Below are 16,830 nucleotides of genomic sequence, written 5' to 3'. Positions count from 1 at the left end.
TGAACCAATAAGAAAAGAGCAACACTCCATCACAAAAACTGGCAAAAGATACAAATAGATAGTTCACAGAAAAAGAGTACTAATGCTTTATAAATTGTGAAAGGGATCACACTGTGCTTATGACTAAATGCTTTATAAACTTTGTCAAGCTGTTATTTTATTATTGCTATAACTTACCTTTTTTGTTAATGAAATATATATATCAATATATATGGCTGTATATTTGTATGTATCTGGTATTATATTTTTATATGATTAATAGCCATTAAAATGTATTCTTCTACTAATTACTTCTATCTGTTGCCTATTTTTCTTCTGAGGTATTATTTCTCTTATTGATTTAAAAAGCTATGTATCCAGCTATTACCCTTTATACACATTGAATAAAGTCATGGGGGAGAAGCAGAAGAGAATCCCCTTTAACCAAATATCCACTGTGTGCCAGATTCTTTCACATAAATTATCTCATTTATCCTCAAAACAATCCTAGGAAACAGGTGCTCTAATCTCCATTTCACAGCTGAGGACCCCGTGGCTCAGAGACGGGGTACTTGCTCAAGGACACACAGCTAGCAAGGACGATCCGAACTCTGAAGAAAAAGCTGTGCTCTTCTCTCTCAGTCATGCAAGTGCCCTCCCAGAAGGCTCCCAGCTCTCCTGACCATCACGTAATCTCTACCCTGCTATAACATCTGGGAACCCAGATGCAGGGTCAGCCCCAGCTCATTCTTGAACCAACACCAACCGGGGAGAAGTAATGGGTAGTCTAACATTAATCATACTGTCCTTGTTCCAGCACCTTGTGAGTTTGGGGTTGAGTCCTGGACACCTGAGTACCCACTGAGTTGCAATTTCCCCTCCTCACCCTGAGGCCAGGCCAAGTCAGATGCCTACACTTAAAAGAAAAAAGGAACTCATACTAAAGAGGAGTAAGCGATCACTCATCTTCTCTCCTGAAGAGGAAGAGTTGTAATTTGATCAGGTCAGACGCAAGGGCAAGGGGGTCAGGACCACTAAAGTCATAACCAGGAGTACAGCCCTCTCTTCTGCCTCCCATCCACATCTGCTACATTTGCAGCCACATTTTCATACGCACCCAATGCATCAGTTTCATCTGATTACCTGCAGTGCCCCAAGCAGGCTTTGCCGTAACGTACCTCCATGCCAGTACACAGGCTTCTCTCTTCCACCTAGTAAATGCTTTTACATCCTTCAATTACCAACTCGCCTCTACTGTGAAGGACCCTCAGTCCTTCCCCTCCACTATAAAGGACTCCCAGAGCCCCCCTCCATTAGGAAGGACCTCTAGACCCTCTTTCCGAAAAAGCAGAGGCAGAGCCTCATTTATGCTCCGCAGCCCCTGTGCTGACTTCTGCCACAGCCTTAACCGAGTTTTACTGTGTCTGGGTTCGCCACCCAGCTCAAACAGGGATTTTCTCCAGGGCTTCAGCGCCTGGAAGCGCCCAGCACAGAGTGATGAGTGGATGATGGTCCTTCGGAGCCTAAGGTCTCTCCCCCCACCCAGCGTGTGCCCAGACTCACGGGGCCGATTTCTGTTTTAGATCTCACTCTAATTTGTTTCTTTGAGTAATTTGCTTCCTTCCCCAACTTTCATGAAGACTGGTTCCTGTCTCAATCTTGATAGAAGGGCCTGATATACCTCTTGCTTTGTATCACCTGCCAGCTGGACTCCCACCACTAATTCTGGCTGCTTGCTGGGAGAGTCCTAGAGCCTGGGCTTTAGCGTGAACCCTGCAACTTTTTAAATCCTTCCTGAGCCAGCAGAGTTTCCCCAGCTCCTGCCATACTCCTGGGGTAAATTCAGGACCAGGCCCTAACCCTTCTGGCCCTCTCCATGGTCTTATGGGCGTGAGAAGAGGCCTCCTCATGACCATAAGACTCAAACTTTGGTTGCAACTTGATCCCCTACCATTCTGCCCCCCTCCTACACCACTTCAAGCATGTCAGAAGGCAAATCAGCTGAGTCACTCCTGAGCCCAGCAACATCACAAGTGAAATCAACAGAGCAAAAGGAAATTAGCTCATTGCACAGAGAGGCACTTAGACCAGGCAGGCAGTCCCAAAGCCCCAGGCAGGCCAGGAAAAGGACCACCTAGATTGTCACCGTGTTGTCCTCTCAGCTGTTGCCAATCTACGGAGAGACTTGCTCTCGGGACTTAGCCTGCAGACCCATTCACACCTGAGCAGTCTCTGGCATAGGGGAAGGACCATGGGACCCTACTCAGCTGTCTCCAGGACCCTCATTTTTACACACCTCTTCAAGATGAGCTGCTGGACCAGGGGATGGAGGGGGTGATGTATCCTGAACTCTAGGGGAAAGATCTTTGAGGGTCATCGCCGACTTGGTCTTTAGATACTGATGTCCACTCTGGACCAGGCCCAAAGATTAATAAATCATCATTTCTGCCCTGGAGGTTCATGGTGCAGCAGATGAAGATGTTCAAGCACTCCAGACTGGGCTCTCGTAGAGAAAAGGAAATACAAGTTGAGACAGAAGTCCAAACAAAGCTCCCTTGTGCGGAGTGTGGTTGAAAGGAGAGAGCACTGGCTAGAGGGTGGGGAGAGCTGATTTCATTTTAAGAAGTAAGTATTGAGAAGTTCAGATGGTTGTGATACAGAGGGAGCAAAAGAGATGAAGCTGGAGAGGTAAGGTATAGGAGAGGACTTCCTTTTGAAGACCAGATCTCTACGGCAGAATGTTCACTGTGCTCAGGAGAAGGAACAGACCTGGAAGTGAAGATGACAGGCTTAGGTTGGTACACGTTGAGTCTGAAATGCTGGATTGGAATGGAATCCATTTGCTCTGTGTGTTTGACACTTCTTTAGCCTTTCTGAGCAAAGGGGCCATAAACCATAGGCCTTGTGCAGGACTCTCTGGATGAGCAGTGATCACAGACTAATCACACTATCTTTTGGGAAGTTTGGATCTATAGGATCAACTTACGTAGCAGAGTGGCCTGCAGAAGCAGTGAGGCAGGAAAGTCACCGGGCAGAAGAGGCTGTGGGGTTGACAGAAGGAGCCTGGCGAGAAGCTATGACCCAGTGAGAGCAAATAGTTGGTAGGGGTAAGAGAAATCAATACACCCACCAGAGGGAGAAGCCAGGAGATGGAAGTAGAGATAGAAAGGCGATAAATCATGAGCATGGTGAAGTAACAAAGGCAGGGAGCGATGGTGCCAATTTATCAGGGAACAACGGAATGTCTGGAAAAATAACAAACATTTTCTATTCATCCACAACTACTGGACTCCAGGGAGAGGTCCAGCTCCTCTCTCCCTGGCTTTGCCTCCAAGCAGGAGGCATGCCAATATGCATGGGCCACAGGCCAGGATACTAACTGGGCCACAGGGCCAAGGGTGAATCTCCCTCCTTTACAATTAGCTCTTTTTTGAAATACAACCTCTGGTCCTCCCATGTGGCTGAGAAGATAAATGGCCTGGATTTGTTCCCATTTAAGATCTGTGTTTCCAACCCATCAATGAAAGCCTGAGGTGGGTGGGTAAGTCAAGACCTGCTGTGGAACTATCCTGCTCAAGGATGAATATATCATCCTTGGGGTTGACATTTCGTGCCATTGGAGTGTGGACTGGGGATTGGCCCCATGGTGGGGATAAGACAGAAAGGATATTGTACCATTCAGGTTGTCTGGTTTCCAACAATAGAAACCACATCCAGTTGATGGAAGAAATTTTCACATGCTGAGGTATGGGGAAGTCATTCTGGTTCATACACGATTTGGCTTGAACTTTACGCTAACTAGAACAGCCTGTCCTATGTCCTGTCAGATATGCATTTTACATCTGCTTTAAGCATTAAAGAATGCATTTAAAAATAAAAATGGAGTGTCTCTGGTTCAGGCATCCAAAATGGGGCTGGGTGGCCATCGTGGATGTGGTCTCAGACACGTTTCCTGCATCGCTGAGAACTTGAGTTTTCTGAACTGTATCAAACTCAAGGACACCACCAGCCATTCTCAAAACAGTGTCTACTAGCAGCTGCCAGCTCCAACTTCTGGTCTCAAAGTCTCCCCCGTGTAACTGTGTGACCATTTTGACTCCCAACCTATCCTTGCTTAATAAGCATCCTTACTTCTTGGCAGCTCCAGTCCTAATTCTTGACAAACAACTGTATGTAATTTTTAAATTTTTGCCTATACTGTATAAGCCACTTCCATTCTGGAGTCTGGAGGAACACAATTCAAGCAATTCTTGAGTCTGTGTCTCCCGGGCTATAGTCTTCAGTTTGGCTCAAATAAAACTTTTCTATTCCTACTTGTTTATTATTTCTGTTGACATAGTGGTCCTAAATAGAGACAGTGACTCATTGGAAGAATATCAAGTAGCTCGTAGAACTGACAAAAGGGCTGGAAAACTGGCCTCAGAAAAGCCAGCTAAGATTCTATTGCAGGCACAGTCCAGTTAGGTCATTCCCGCCAGTGCTGCTGCCACTAGACAAACACCGCCAACGTGCTGGGCTCTGGCCTCCTCCAAATAGAATGGGTACTCAGGTGCTCAAATGGTGAATGTCCTTTTCTGAGGTCAGTTAGGTCTCCCTCCAGCCCAGGTCAAAAAAATCCACATTGTTCAATCCAGTGCAAGAGGCCAGAACCTCAGAAAAATGCACATAAAAGTGTGCATTTATCTGGCCTTGTTCTCTAGGCACATATTTCTTTCAAAGACTTGGGGAGAAGGAATGAGCAGAAGTGGTTGGGACAGGATGGGTTTCAGGTCTCAGAGAATCCTTCACCTCCTCCAAATTCCATTATCCCCATCATGACTTAACACAGTTGGCGATCCTGGCCAAGAGAGCTCTGAGCCGAGACCTGAAGGGTGAGTAGCAATTAGCAAGGCAAAGTGATGAGGGGAGGGATCTTCCAAGATATGCAAAGGCTTGGTGCATTTAAGCCACTGAAATTGAGGGACTTCCCTGGTGGTGCGGTGTTAAGAATCCGCCTGCCAATGCAGGGGACACGGGTTCGAACCCTGGCCTGGGAAGATCCCACATGCCATGGAGCAACTAAGCCCATGAGCCAAAACTGCTGAGCCTGCGTGCCACAACTACTGAAGCCCACACACCTGGAGCCTGTGCTCCACAACAAGAGAAGCCACGGCATTGAGAAGCCTGTGCACTGCAATGAAGAGTAGTAGGTCCCGCTCGCCACAATTTGAGAATGCCTGCGCGCAGCAACAAAGACCCAACGCAGCCAAAAATAAATAAATAAGTAAATAAATTTATAGGTCACTGAAATTGTTTCCATATGACTGGGAAGATAAGCAAAGGGGATAGTGGGATGAGATGAGCTAGAGAGGAAGAATATAGTAGAGAGTTTGGATTTTATGCTGATGGCAATGGGATGCCATTGATATAAGTTGGGGACAGACATGATGATATTTGTGCTTTAGGAAAGACAACTGACTCCTGTAAGGATGTTAGTTCCACGAGGACAAGGACTTTGTTTTGCTTTCCACTGTATCACCAGCACCTAACACACAGTAGGAGCTCGATTCATTTCACAATTGTGAAATGAATGAATGAATAAATGACCACTCTATGAAAAATGTAGCCAGATCATCAGTTAAAAGGTGACACGGAGTCCAAATATTAAATAACAGGTGTTCTGAACTATAGTGATGGAGAGAAGTGGCCAGATTCATGCCATGTTTGGGAGACAGAATAAATTAGATGTTGGTAGGCGTGTAATGATGCTGGTAGGGGGAATAAGGTAGCCAGGATGATACCCTGGTTTCTAACTTAGATAGAGGAATGGCCAGGGTACCATTACCTAAGATATGAAAGACTGGGGTAGAGATGAACAAATTCATGTGTCAGAACATTGTTTTAGGTGTCTATGAGACAGCCAGGTGGCAACTTCCCTTGGGAAGTTTATTACAAGAGAGGTCCCTGGGAAAGCACACCTACACCCAGATAGACTACAGGTGGAGATGTAGCAGCTCGTCTGGAGAGCAATGTTAGGGTTTGTGGCAGCTGGGACACATGAGCCCAGGATACTGAGACCCTGGGAAGTTTCACAGCCCAGATTCCAGTGCTGTCTCTGCCCTTGACTCCGCCATTAAAGATTTATGTAATAAATGTTTAAATAAACATCGAGGGCTTATTCTGTGCCGGGTCCTGATGTCTTCTCTTCCCCCTCTCGTTCCCAGGCTCACCATTCTGTTACAACTGCAGGAGGACAGCCAGCCCTGATTTTTTTGGGAGACTGAGCCTAAACACTGCACCAGAACCTCTTTCTCAGAATTATGTAAGCTAGGACAGAATGCTGGAGCCTCGATTTAATACAACACAGACTGATAAAATTGAGTGCTCAAATCACATACTTGCATTACTTTTAGAGTTAAAATTGCAAAATGAAATTAAAACAAATCGTCTAACAAAATGTTTGTTTATACACATTTTAATGAATCCTTATGTAAGAAAGAGAACCCTGCTTTGTCACTGTGTTGTGGTCACATCACTCCCATTTCTCTGTGCTCTCTTGTGAGGCCAGCCTGTCTTGTAGTTGGCAGCTGGGAAATAAGCCAGGAGAAGGCAGGAGGGTAGGGGAGGAACTGAGTAATTTGCGTTACTAAGTTGCCAAATAGTAACTGCCCTGTTTTTTGGCTTCTGCAGGGTCTGGAGGTGTGGGGATACTGGGGCACTACTTCTGCTTCCAAAACTGCTCTTGGTCATGGTGGTGGGGATTACTGCATCCCTTCACTCTACAAAAGTATGAGTCAAAGAGAACAGTAAAGACAGGAACAGGTTTGTCAATTATGTTGAGACCATGGTCAAGAGACAGCTGTTGCCAGTAGAGAACACTTTTCTATTTTGCTTGGTGGGATAATGTCTGTACTTAAGAAGGAATGAAAATAATGCATGCATTTTGAACCCTGACATACACTTATTAAGTGCTATTTAAATGCTAAATTCATTTAGTTTGAAAATGAAATCATACTCTCACAAAAGTCACTGAAATAACGAAGCATGTGCTGTACAAGGTCTTTCTGCTCTCAGATCCCTTCCTTGTCTTCTCCCTGCTTTGCTCTGTCACAGCAGGGCTGACCCCGTAGCCTTCTTTCCCAGCCTTCTCTGTCAGTTGGGTGACAGTTGGGTTGAGCATGGGAGGCGCTGGTAGAAGACTGGAGAGCAGGAGGAAAGGAGAACCCACGGTGTTTATCCCCAGCTCTACCATGGGCGGCATCCTCAGCAGTAGTTGTGCCTTCTCTGTCCCTCCAGCCTAGGTGTGGTAGTGGCTTCCTGTCATTGTTAAGCTCTGAGTTGCTTTGCAGTCCTCCGTTTGGCTTATCAGTTCTTCCATCATTTATGTAACCAATTCTTTGCCTTGAATTCTCCCTCCTTTAAATATTCGGAGTGGTTCTGTTTTCCTGGTTGAGCCCTGTCTGATATGGGTAATATCGATGGAGAGGGATCACGGATGGGAGCTTTTTGTTTTTTAAACTGAGGATGGCCACTTTCTGAAAGAAGGTAACAAAGAATCAGAAGCTGTAGTTTGCCTGGGAGTTGTGGGCATGTGGCAGGGGGATGAGCCTGAACTTTCCTGCCCCTGAAATGAACCCAGGCGACAGAGCGTGGTGGAGAAAGGGCTATCCCTATGGAATCGGGTAGGGCTCTTAGTGGCAAGCAACAGATACAGACTTGGGCTAACTTAAGGTTAAAAAGGATTTATTGGAAGACTATAGGAAAAGTCACAGAATTGTCAAGAAGGCAGAACAGTCAGCTTTCGGAAAGATCGGGAACAAGGGGAGCTCCAGAATCTAGGGAGCAGGAATTAGCAGCCTCTTTAGGAAGCTTGGTTGGAGTAGCTCTACTACACAGGAATCACTTTTGTCCTTGGATCATTCTGCTCCAGATTCAAAATCCAGGGAGAAAGGGAGAGGGTCCAATTAGCATGAATTGAGTGCCTATGATGGTCCAGGGAGAGGAGTACCCCAAGGCCAAGTGCAATGTAGGCAAGGAGTTTCCCCCCAAAGAGAGCAGGTGGAGAGCTGTGTTGTTTGCACCGTGGGCCCACAGTAAAAATAAAGAGTAAGGCAGGAAGAGGTGGCCCCAGAAGGAAACAGGAGTGTTCCCTTCTCTAGCCAAGAAACTGAGCGAGAACCCAAATGAAGGCCAATCTGAGGGCGGCATGGCTGTAGCTGGAGATACTGGCTGGGGACCAGATGATCCATAAGGACTTGCTTCCACCTTTGAGCCAAAGACAGCTGCCTGCTTCCATGTAACTTGGGGCCTGACAGGGGAATCCTCAAACCAATCAATTATGGGGGTGGATGAGATTGGGGGGGATGGGGGATCGAGTCCCAGACCGGAGGCCAAAGCACAGGGCAGGAATAAGTCTTACTTCCTTTGTTTCTCCAATATATTAGTACAGCTCTTGTTTGTACTCAGAGCTCATTAGGACAGAGTTATTTAGCACATTGTATCATCGTTCCTGGAAGCCAAGCTCCAAAAAAGCACTCAAGGGCTCTGGTTAATAGAAGGATCATATTTTCACTCTTTAAGGTGGAATTGGTAGGTGAAGGCAGAGGCTCATGAAAGAGACTGGAAGAGATTTACAGGGATCAAGAGGGTAGCAGGGTTGCCAGCCTAGTCTAAGCTGTGTCCACGTGGGGGGTGTAGAAGTGTCTGGTTATATCTCCATAGAACTAATGGGCTTGCCAACCAGATGTCTATTGGCATGAGGCTATAAGGGGCTTCATGGGAGAAAAATCACCCTAAACAAAGAGGGAACCAGAGAACAAGATGACCTAGTGAGTAAGGCCTTCGTCCTGGGCAATTCTGAGTTCAGATAGGGGGCTCCCACTTAGATTTGTGTCCAATGGACATCATACCTGAATCTTAGGGTGGAGTGGAGAGAGAGAGAGACTGAACTCAAAGAACTGAAAACAGACTGTAATATGAATTACAAATAATCTGAATAATCTGTTCTGAGATTCTCCCCTGGAAGTGGAAGTTTTACATTTGAAGCTGGGGGCAAGAGCCATCAAAATACAGGTTATTGGTTGAAGAACATTCCAAACAGGGCATGGTGACAATGATAACATGAATAGCTGCATCTTCCAGGACTAGCCCAGTTGCTGTCTTTTAAAAAATGTCTAGTCATCTTCAGCTTGGTAGTGCATCTGCAGTGGAAAAACCTTGCCTGGTACACGCATTTATGATAAAGAAGCCTTGTTTCTTAAAGGCTGAGTGCAGGGTTCAGCCTGGGGCAGGGGGTGAGGGGGTACCCTCCCTCCCTCTCTCCCTCACCCCTTCTTTTTCTCCCTCCCTCCCTCTATAGCTCCTTCTCTCCCTCTCTCCATGCTTATCTCCCTCTCTCTGTCTTTCTCTGTCTTTCTCTTTCTTTCCCTCTTCAGTCTTTTCCTCAACAATTTCAAGACCCTGCAGCAGTTACTTTCACAAAACCTGGTGGCTTATGCCTTCCAAGAGGGGAAGTTTGCAAATTGCAACAGAGTGTTGTTTTGTTTTGTTTTTCTTTGTTTTAAAGCTGAGCAGCACGATCACAGAACCTGCAGGTTTGCTGCCTACTCAGCAGGACAAACAGAGCAGAGCTTGGAAGATGAAAGCCAAGCCTACCAAAGGAAAGGAAACATGAAGGAAGCTCATTGAAAGGGGGAGGAGACTTTGCTTAAGCCATTGGAATGGGAGAGGGACACTGCCCCAAGCATGTGCTGTTTCCCTCGTCCAGATGGTGTCATTTGCCCTGCAAAACAAGTAAGAGACAACATGACTTGGATGCTCAGAAATAAATGTGTGAGTAAGTCATTTGGGAAATGATGCCCACAGCCATTGTACTTAAACAGGAGAGATTCAACCATATTTGAAAACAACTGCCCTGCATTGCTAGCCTCCAGTTCATTTGAATACTCTGTGTACATTGTATGTTTACCAGCCATATTTGCACAACGAGAATTTCCACCTGCTTGTTGTTTACTTAGGGCACATACTGTATTTACATGGTATAGACCAGAGTGGGAAAACTGGTCATACCAGTTTGGGACTGGAAGGAGTGGAAGCTCACATGATATGTTCATCTTGGTTTCCCCAGACTCATTCCCCCTGCCACAGGTGTTAGCACATGGTAAACACTACATCTTCATCATCATCATCACCATCATCATCATCATCACCATCCTCTCATCATCTCATCATCTCAGGTAGAATGGTTTACTATGTGCTAGGCACTATTCTTAGAGCTCACAACGTTCAAGGGAAGTATATACTGTTACCAACCAGGGTTCTCGGCCTTCCCCAATCAATAGAAATGGACTAGAGGACAGACAAGAAATTCAGGCAAGGCTTTACTGGGGCTCTGGTGACTGCAGGAGGGAGTGAAAACAAGTAACAGGTTCCCTTGCGCACTCTCTGAGTAGGGGGCAAGCTGGTTCGTTATATGGGGTGAGGGTAGGGGGTGTGTCCAGGGGTCGGGCCAGAGGGCTGGCTTACGTGTTTTGCTCACCCCTTTGGTGGTGTTGAGTGCAGGAAGCATGCACAGTACCCTGCTTTTGCTCCCGACACCATTTTTGCTCTCTGCTCTTCAGAAGTGGCTGTTGGTTTTCTTGGTCTTTTTGTATCTTTTTGCCCATAATTTGCCCCAACTGCAGCATGCACACAGTTATTTTTAGTCCCTTATAGTTTCTTTGTATTTTGTAGCTCAAGGAGACATTTGTCCAGGTGCAAGCATGGCAGCACTGCAGCAAAGGGTCCCAGGTCCCAGGCCTGTCTCAGTACCACTATTATCTCCATTATACAGATGAGAAAACTGAGGCAGAGTTTCTGAAACTTGCCTATGGTTAAGTAGCCAGTACATGCTACAGCCAGGATGCTAAAGCCAGCATTCAAATCCAGGCAGTCTGGGGCTTCCCTGGTGGCGCAGTGGTTGGGAGTCCGCCTGCCGATGCGGGGGATGCGGGTTCGTGCCCCGGTTCGGGAGGATCCCGCATGCCGCGGAGCGGCTGGGCCTGTGAGCCATGGCCACTGGGCCTGCGCGTCCGGAGCCTGTGCTCCGCGGCAGGAGAGGCCGCAGCAGTGAGAGGCCCCGTACCGCAAAAAAAACCAAAACAAACAAATCCAGGCAGTCTGGACGCATGTGTTTAGTGCTGGTTGTTATTCAAGACTTTCTATTCAAGATGGCAAATTGAACAAGTGTAACTGATTACTAACCTTCTTCCCCCAAATCCTATTAAATAATCCTACTAAAGTAATAATAGTGCAGGAGTTTTTTAAAGGTTTAAATCTACAAAGATGAAGAGGGTGGGAGAGGGGATAATGTACCCAAGCAGGAATAAAATTTTAGAAGCTGGAGAGCAGATGAACGAATGCGGGTTGACTTAGGAGACCCAGAAAGCTATCTTAAACTGGCTGTGGGAAAAGCCAAGAATCAGAGACTTGTTTTCACAACAGAATTCCCCCCCTCCAAAAAAAAAAGCTCGGTGATTGGTAGCACCGCCAGATGGGGCTAGAACAGGAAGATTGGTTTAAAGTCTAAAATGTGGACCCCCAGTTCTCCTCCACAGCCCCAGCAGATTATTCAGAGAAGGTAAAATTGGACTTCTATATTTGGGGATGCCAGGTACAACTGAGGCCAGGGGTGTCCCCTGCTGAAAACAATGTTTTCAGACTGAATGTTGAAACTCCCACTCATTTCTTCTTTCAAAGCTGCTAGGATGCCAGGATCATACCCTCTAGGCAGGATTGTGGCCAACCCTCCTCTCTGAGGAATCTGCCCAGCCTAAGAAGGGTCTAACAAATGGATCCTGGGGGTCACCTCACAGTGAAGTTCTCAAACCACATGCCCAAGCCAAGTGCAAGGAGCTTCTGATTAGCTTTTTGGTGCTTTCCTCTTATGTGTTATCAGGTAACCTAAACTTCTAAACCTAAATCTAATCTAATCATCCAAACAACCACTAAACATCCCCAAACATTTGAGAAAAGCTCCAATGTGAAAGACAGAGATCCAAACTAACAGGTGCAATTTGAAGGAATTCAAGATGATAGACAGGAGATAAGATTAGACACTGCACCCATGAAAAAAGAACAGGGTGTTATAAAAGGGGGATGCATCACATCAAGAAAGAAGTCTTGGAAATAAAAGCAGCTATAATGGAAAGGATGGAATCATTTTCCTTGGATGTTTAGTGGATGTTGCTGCATGGTCTTCCGTCTTCCACTTGCAAAGTCCGACACCATTACGATTTTGATATTTTCTTTGAAAATCATTTGAACTCCCTAGAAGCTTTTGGGATCTTCTGTCACCAGTGATCTGATATTCCTCAAAGGTGTGATTTGGGGGTAGAAATATTTTCAGTGTTGGTTTTGGCTATTCTTTAGAATCTTTGTATCTGAAAACTCACATTTTCTGGGATATTTCAAGTATTTTCAATATTTTTCTACTACTTATTGGATAATTTCCTTCCATCTGTTCTCTCTGTTCTTTATTTTTAGAACTTCTATTACTCAATTGTTGTACCTCCTCATTGGTGCCCAAATTCTCTCATATTTCCTTTCTTATTGCCCATCTCTTTATCATTTTGTCTTTCAGAGAGATTTCCTCATTTCCACCTCATTTCTGAGCCAGTCCTGTCTAGGGAACCCCAGGAAGTCTGGATTGGAGAATCCAGGGAGGCAAGCCCTCCAGGGAGACTGTGACATCCTCTGATGTGGCATCCATCTTCCTATAGTGTTTGAGCTGTAGGTGTGTGGGATGGTGTTGGGAGCAAACCCCTGTCTGGCTCTCTTGATGCTGTAGTACTGAGACCTTGCTATGACCCTCTTGTCCATAGCCCCTCCTCAGCTTTCCCAGTCTCCAATCCAAATCATTTTCATTCTGCCCCTAGAGTGGAAGCTATAGATAGAAGTGGGGGAATTGGGAATGTAAGATTGTCTTCTGAGTCCTGGTATATTAAAACATCCCTTTAAAGCCACTCTTGCTACTGACCATCCCAAAGAACTGGATTCTATGAATGCCCAAGAAATGACCAAGACTCCAGTTTAGGTACTCCCTTCAAAGAGCCAATGCCTGGGTAAAAGGCAGGGGTCAATCTGATAGTCTCCTATAGCAGTTTAGAGACTCACAACTCGTCAGAACATGGGACAGGAAGATTTTTGTTAGACCTCAGGTAACACACCGTTGCCTAGGCCTTGCTGCGTCCTGGGATGCCAGAGGACTTGTTTCCTTAGCAATGATAATCATGTGACAGGAACACACAGAGATCCAGAGATGTTGCTTAGCAACTAGGCTGCACCTGCTGGGGCTCTAGGCCGGCAGCTTGGGCTGGGGAGCTTGGCTTTGAACTTGGAAACTCCCATCAGGGCTGGCAAAAGGGGGAAGACCTAATTTTGGCACATCCAGTTTTGGCCCTGGGCTTTTGCAGGGATGGCTGTGGTACAAATGGGGAAACGGAGGCAGAGGGGACTGGCTTTCCCATAGTAATGGGATGTGGGAAGTAGTGGCAGATGTGGGAAGGGCAGGGCTAGACAGGAGAAGTGACTGTTGGGCTGATGTGGGGAGCAGTTCTCTGTCTGACTCACCCTGGAGAAAACTCTGACATCTCAGACGATGGGTCTCCAGAACCTGAGGACGGATGTGTCTGGCTCAGGACCCAACTCCACAGGGCTTTTCAGGAAGTCTAATCAAGCCAGAGCATTTGGGCCCTCAGTATCAGTCCAAGGAGAATTTCCTTCTGCAAGAAATCAGAGCTCTTCACAATGGGCAGATATTGGTGGTGGTCAGGAGGTACAAGCAACCAGCCTCAGGAACCTGGCTCTTCAAGCACAGGGCCACAGGGAGCTGTCCATGGTTTGGGTGTCCTCCCCACCTGCTCTCCCTCTGACCTCTGCCAGGGCACAGTTGGCTGGAGGGAGGCTGTGGAGTTAAACTGCTCGGATTTTGAATTCAGCTTCTTTTCCCAAGGGCAAGGGATTAAATTTTGTGTTTCTGTTTCTCTATCTGTACACGGCAATGATAAGAATGACCACCTCCTGGATCATCGTTAGGATTAAATGAGTTAAAGCATGAGAAAGTGATTATCACACTTCTTGGCATATAGTATAAGTACTCAGCATACTCCCAGCCCAACCCTCTGCCCCCAGCAACTGGCCCAAGAGACAGATTCACCAGGTTTTCTCTCATCTCTCTTGATGCTCCCAAAGCCCCCTTCCCCTGAGGAGCTCGCTGAAGGTCTGAACATCCTTGATCAGGACTTTGTTTAGTGAGCCAATGCTTCTCCAAACCTTGTTGCCCCAAACACCCCCATTCTTTACGCTGGTGGTGCTAGAAAATTGCATGCGTAGCATGTTGCTTTAAGAGCTCATTATTAGAGAAATGCAATTCAAAACTATAAGGAGGGGGTTTCCCTGCTGGTCCAGTGGTTAAGACTCCACGCTTCCACTGCAGGGGGCATGGGTTCAATCCCTGGTTGGGGAACTAAGATCCCTCATGCCATGTGGCGTGGCCAAAAAATTAAACAAACAAACAAAAACACTACAATGAGGTACCACCTCACACCAGTCAAAATGGCCATCATCAAAAAAATCTACAAACAATAAATGCTGGAGAGGGTGTGGAGAAAAGGGAACCCTCCTACACTGCTGGTGAGAATGTAAATTGTTTCAGCCACTATGGAAAGAGTAGGAGGTTCCTCAAAAAACCAAAAATAGAACTATCATATGATCCAACAATCCCACTCCTGGGCATATATCCGGACAAAACCACAATTCGAAAAGATACATGCATCTCAATGTTCACTGCAGCACTATTTACAATAGCCAAGACACGGAAGCAACCTAAATGTCCATTGACAGATGAATGGATAAAGAAGATGTGGTATATATACACAATGGAATATTACTCAGCCATAAGGAATGAAATAATGCCATTTGCAGCAACATGGATGGACATAGAGATTATCATACTAAGTAAGCCAGACAGAGAAAGACAAATATCATGTAATATCACTTATATGTGGAATCTAAAAAAAAAATGATACAAATGAACTTATATACAAAACAGAAATAGACCCACAGACATAGAAAACAAACTTATGGTTCCCAAAGGGGAAAGCAGGGGAGGGATAAATTAGGAGTTTGCAATTAACATATACATACTACTATTTGTAAAATAGATAACCAACAAGGACCTACTGTATAGCACAGGGAACCATACTCAGTACTTTGTAATAATCTATAATGGAAAAGAATCTGAAAAAAAAAATAGATATATAGTACATCCCTTCTCCGAGCCTCAGTGTTCTCATCTGTAGTACAGGAAGTGACAGCACCTAACCTCCTCTGCATGCGATAGGACCGACTTTTGATAAATGTTAGCAATGTTGGCGTGTGTTGATAGAGGCAGGACCTAAGATTTCTCTCTTTCTGTGGATGACACCTTTGTGAGCTGGCTCCAAATGAGACTGGGAGGCCGAAGGGGATGACTGATTCCCGCGTGTCCCTCAAAGTGAGAGAGGAAACAGTTAAAGCAGCTAGTGATCGACGTGCCCCCATCTCTACCCTGAGCGGATGCTGGCAGCTGCAATAGCAGCTCTGCCCTCCAGGACCCAAGACCCTGACTTTGCTGCTCTCTGGTACCGAGGGAATCCCGGCCAGCCTGCCTCAGGTCTTCTCCCTGCCCTTCACTCCAGCCGGCCCTGGGGCCCCCCAGCTTGCCCCCTCTCCCTCCAAGCGGAGGCTGGTGCCTGCTCTTCCTTCTTTCTCAGCTGGGCTTGTTCCCCAGATGACCCTACAGCTGCATCTTTCCAAAATTAGCTGGATCCTGCATTTGACTCTGGTAATAAATTACCCAAATGGAGAAAATTGAATAGTTAACTGGTTCACAGGAAGATAATTAGATTTGCTGAGTCCCTGTTATAGGCAAATAAAGAGGAGGATTGTTTCTCAATCGCCTTCATTAAAGGGAGTTGCTCTCATCCAGGGGCCCTGCCCTGGAGGTCATCAGGGCCCTGTAGGGTTCCCTAGCGCTCCTGGTGCTTCATTCCCAAATAAAGAGTCAGGTGATACAGCGTAGCCAGTGCAGGCTTCCAACTCTAAAAGCCTGGGCTTGAAGCCCCAGCTCCACCACTTACCACCTTTGTGACCTTGGGCATCTGATACAACCTCTCTGAGCCTCACTTTCCTCATCTGAAAATGGGAATAGTGTTGTGTGCCTCACAGGGGTATTAGAAGAATTGAATGACATAATGTAAAAAAAATACATGGTTCTTCACTCATTGATAAATTTTTCATTGATAAAGTTCATGAAGTTCATTGTTCGTTGATGAAGTGTTCATTGGTTGGGAGCTAGTTTACCACAGTATCATCATTACTGTTGCCACCACAGCACCACGCCTCCCTATCATGGAAACAGAACAGATTCTCTCAGCCAGTGAAACATACATGGAACCAGGGGAACGTTAAGTCAACATTAAATCAAGCATTATATGCTGATTGATGCAGAGCTTACACAGGATGGGGAAGACGTGAGGGTCTCTTCCAGCCTATTCAGCTCGTCCCTATCTTCCTGATATTGGCTCTGCCTTTTGGTCCTAGGCTCTCTGGGTCACCATGTGGCCACCCATCTCTCAGCAGCAAGTTCCCAGAAAGCCCCTCCTAAACACAGCATCTCATACCCACCTATGAGCCCCAGCCCCTTGACCTTTTAAAATTTCATTTACTCCTCTCAAGCCCAGCACCCTCTAGGGTTTATCACTCTGACACTTCTGGTAGGTATAGATCTACATGTAGAAGTCAAGGGAGTTCTCTGGTGGCCTAGTGGTTAGGATTCCAGGCTTTCACTGCCAT

At 46.2% G+C, this 16,830-nt stretch overlaps 1 long non-coding RNA gene across 5 annotated transcripts in view; it reads right to left on the bottom strand.

Annotated features, from left to right (window-relative positions):
• Positions 1-16,830, bottom strand: part of LOC117202481 (uncharacterized) — a 58,174-nt gene that overhangs the window by 12,469 nt on the left and 28,875 nt on the right. The window contains exon 3 of one of the 5 annotated variants that reach the window (XR_007472127.1): positions 13,567-13,718. The exons of 3 other annotated variants lie outside the window; for them this stretch is intronic. This is a non-coding gene — a long non-coding RNA (uncharacterized LOC117202481). Of the gene's footprint in view, positions 1-9,286; positions 9,740-13,566; positions 13,719-16,830 lie in introns of those variants that run through there. One more of the 5 variants, XR_007472126.1, reaches the window with a different exon arrangement.

This window comes from Orcinus orca, chromosome 16 (assembly GCF_937001465.1).
Source record: "Orcinus orca chromosome 16, mOrcOrc1.1, whole genome shotgun sequence".
Taxonomy (NCBI): domain Eukaryota; kingdom Metazoa; phylum Chordata; class Mammalia; order Artiodactyla; family Delphinidae; genus Orcinus; species Orcinus orca.
The sequence above is the reverse complement of the archived record's forward strand: the minus strand, read 5'-3'. Positions and strand labels throughout refer to the sequence as shown.